This window comes from Felis catus, chromosome C1, assembly GCF_018350175.1.
Source record: "Felis catus isolate Fca126 chromosome C1, F.catus_Fca126_mat1.0, whole genome shotgun sequence".
NCBI lineage: Eukaryota > Metazoa > Chordata > Mammalia > Carnivora > Felidae > Felis > Felis catus.
In genome coordinates, this window is record NC_058375.1 from 170,843,488 (window position 1) to 170,847,767 (window position 4,280).

At 35.4% G+C, this 4,280-nt stretch overlaps 1 pseudogene; it reads right to left on the reverse strand.

Moving 5' to 3' along the window:
* Positions 1-3,612: 3,612 nt before the first annotated feature.
* LOC109502773 lies at positions 3,613-3,940 on the reverse strand (annotated as a pseudogene).
* Between the last annotated feature and the right edge of the window lie 340 nt (positions 3,941-4,280).

A 4,280-nucleotide genomic window follows, 5' to 3' on the forward strand; every position in this document is an offset into this window, starting at 1 on the left:
TAGAACTGTGCCTGGCATATAGGTGCCCAGTATATAGACGAATGAGCACACACATACACGTGCACTCAAGAAAATCAGCAAGCCAGACTGATTCAATAAATAAGATTTATCTAAGAACTTGAGATAATAGTGCAATAATCTGTAAGGAATTATAAAATAAATATATTTATAATAATCCAAAAGATAAGAAAATGGAAGCTATTGGGAAATAATAAGACAATTATGAAGGAAGAGGTAAAATTTCAAAATAGGATTTCTAGAGATGAAAAAGTATAGTCGCTAAATTTAAGAGTTGAAAAATAAGTTAAATAATAGATTGACTGGAGAGAAAATGATCAAATTGGAAGACAGATTTGAGTAAATAAACCAAATAATCACAGAGAAACCAGAAAGTGGAAACTGTGAAGGTGAAAGTGACAGACATTGAAGTTAACAATGTTGAACATTGAAGTTCAACATTTAATTGCATACCCAGAAGGAGCAAAAGAGATGAGCTAGAGAAAATATTTGAAAGTATAATGACTAAGAATTTAGCAGAATTCATGAAGGACACAAAAAGTTTTGTATTTAGGAAGCACAATTAGTTTCAATGTGCTATATATAAATGCATGGATGTAGGACAGCTTGTATCTAACACTACATTTCCAATAGCCCTATACTTAAAAAATTGCTTTCTAATATTTGTCCTAAGAAAAACATTTTCAAACAAATTACCTAATGAAGCTCTGATTAATGAGTATTAAAATTATTATAAAAACTTTCAAATATGAAAAAATTAGGAAAAATAGTTCAATGAACTTACTATATCCATCACTCAGATTATCAGGATTTTGACATATTTGCTTCGTCTACTTTCCCCCTTCCCTGCTTTGCCAATTTAAGGTACTTTCTACACATAACATCTATGAACTTTGGTATTCATTTCTGAAAGAAAAACTATATTCTCACAGTGTCATTCTCACAATAAACATTGAAAATAATTCTTCAGGGGGTGCCTGGGTGGCTCAGTCGGTTGAGCATCTGACTTCGGCTCAGGTCATGATCTTGCAGTTTGTGAGTTCAGGCCCTACATCCAGCTTGCTGCTGTCAGCCTGTCAGTGCAAAGCCTGCTTCAGATCCTCTGTCCCCTTCTTTCTGCCTCTCTCCCACTTGCGCTCTCTCCCCGATAATATTGAAAAAATAACTCTTTGGTATCATCTAATAAACAGTTCATAATTACACTTCTCCGATTTAAAAAAATCTCTCTACGCATTTTTTAAAGAATATTCAAATGAGTTTATGCTTTTGGTGGTTGTTTCTGTTAAGTCCCTTTTCATTCAAAGGCATCTCCTCATTAGCTTTCTCCCCATGCCACTGACTTGTGGTAAGTGCTCTGCAGGTGATCATGTTCTGGATTTGTTTGCTTTCTTTCAATGTTATAATTGTTCCTTCTTTCCACATACTTCCTATAAATCGAAGTTAGTGCTTGGCATTTAATTTTATTCGCATTCAAATTTTGGCCAGATTATTTCCTAGGTGGTCCTTTGTGTTTCCTACTGCATCACATGTGGAGGCACATCAGGTTGCCCCACTTGTTATAAAAACTGAGACTGATCAGTGGTTTCTGGTGATGACAGCCTGTTGCCTTTCATTGAAAAGTTCACCATCAAACTGTTAAGTAATGGTTTCATCCATTAATGAGTATTGCTTGAATCAATTTTTCATTTGGGTTGAAAAATGGTGATATTCTAATGTTATCATTCCTTTGGTGTTTATTAGCTGGGATACTTCTTTTTTTGTTGTTGTTATATACTCTTATTTATTTATTTATTTATTTATTTATTTATTTATTTATTATTTTTAAATTTACATCCAAGTTAGTTAGCATATAGTGCAACAATGATTTCAGGAGAAGATTCCTTCATGCCCCTTACCCATATAGCCCATCCCCCCTCCCACAATCCCTCTAGTAACCCTCTGTTTTTTCTCCATATTTAAAAGTCTCTTATGTTTTGTCCCCTCCCTGTTTTTATATTATTTTTGCTTCCCTTCCCTTATGTTCATCTGTTTTCTGTCTTCAAGTCCTCATATGATTGAAGTCATATGATATTTGTCTTTCTCTGACTGACTAATTTCACTTAGCATGATACCCTCTAGTTCCATCCATGTAGCTGCAAATGGCAAGATTTCATTCTTTTTGATTGCCGAGTAATACTCCACTGTATGTATATGTGTGTGTGTGTGTATGTGTGTGTGTGTGTATGTATGTATGTTTATGTGTGTGTATATACTTGAGCATAAACTCCTTCAATATATACACACACATACATAGCATAATATCCTCTAGTTCCATCCATGTAGTTGTAAATGGGAAGATGTCATTCTTTTTGATTGCCAAGTAATACTCCATTATATATATATATATATATACACACACACACACACACACACACACACACACACACACCATATCTCCTTTAACCATTCAACCATCGATGGACATTTGGGCTCTTTCCATTCTTTGACTATTGTTGATAGTGCTGCTATAAAGATTGGGGTGCATGTGTCCCTTCAAAACAGCATACATGTATCCCTTGGATAAATACCTAGTAGTACAATTGCTGGGTTGTAGGGTAATTCAATTTTTAATGTTTTGAGGAAGCTTCATACTGTTTCCCAGAGTGGCTGCACCAGCTTGCATTCCCACCAGCATTCCCTCTTTCTCCACATCCTCACCAACATCTGTTGTTGCCTGAGTTGTTAATGTTAGCCATTCTGATAGGTGTGAGGTGGTATCTCATTGTGGTTTTGATTTATATTTCCCTGATGATGAGTGATGATGAGCATTTTGTCATGTGTCAGTTGGCCATCTGGATGTCTTCTTTGGAGAAGTGTCTATTCATGTCTTTTGCCCATTTCTTCAATGGATTATTTGCTTTTTGGGTATTGAGTCTAAGAAGTTCTTTATAGATTTTGGATACTAACCCTTTATCTGATATGTTGTTTGCAAATATCTTTTCCCATCTGTGGGTTGCCTTTTAGTTTTGCTGATTGTTTCCTTCACTGTGCAGAAGCTTTTTATTTTGATGAGGTTCCAATAGTTCATTTTTGCTTTGGTTTCCTTTGCCTCTGGAGATGTGTTGAGTAAGAAGTTGCTGCGGCCAAGATCAAAGAGGTTTTTGCCTGCTTTCTCCTTGTGGATTTTGATGGCTTCCTGTCTTACATTGAGGTCTTTCATCCATTTTGAGTTTATTTTTGTGTATGGTGTAAGAAAGTGGTCCAGGTTCATTTTTCTGCATGTCACTGTTCAGTTTTCCCAGCTCCACTTGCTGAAGAGACTGTCTTTATTCCATTGGATATCATTTCTGCTTTGTCAAAGATTAGTTGGCCATACGTTTGTGGGTCCATTTCTGGCTTCTCTATTCTGTTCCATTGATCTGAGTGTCTGTTTTTGTGCCATTAGCTGGAATACTTCTATAGAGAAACACTTTCTCTTATATTAAATAGAACCTTCTTTCTTTCTTTCTTTCTTTCTTTCTTTCTTTCTTTCTTTCTTTCTTTCTTTCTTTCTTTCTTTCTTTCTTTTTACAAGAGAACAAATCTATACCTTTATGTATTTACTTTTCAGTTAGTTTAAATCCTTGAGGGGGACATCATCACACGGATTCTGTGGCCAATAGCTTTAGTGGGCAGGTTGCTTCGGAATTTGGCATGAACCATGCCACTGTTTCCAGGAGCACGAGGTACTTCTTCCCAGATTACTCTGATTTTACTCTGTTTGCCACCAGGAGTCACTGTGTTGTTGTTTGCTTTGTATACATAAACACATCTCTTGCTTAGATAGAATTCAGTTTCCTCTTGAGCATAAACTCCTTCAATTTTAAGAAGAGCTTAAAGTCTGGTTCCAGAGACCCTACTTATAGCCACCAAAAATGGCTTTGGACCACAACCTTACAGACATATTTGTCGTTTTAGGAGTCCTGTTCTCAGTAGGCCTCCACAGGTTTCAAGATGATGGAAAGAGCTTGAATAGAACTTTCATAAATATTTTAATACAATATAAAGGAAATATAATCTGATATTTTTTATTTCTATGAATGTATCTATGTTTATCTTCAGATTCAACATTTAGATTTACGATGAAGTGTTGGAGACTTACCTTATCATGAGTTCAACTACACATTAATATTAGAATTTCAAATATGCATTAAAAGAGAATCTAGCCTTGTCACTTGGTATAGCGTTTTCCTCTGATTCCATTTTTAAAACTGTTCTAGCTTTTTGCAAATCTATCACTTTTC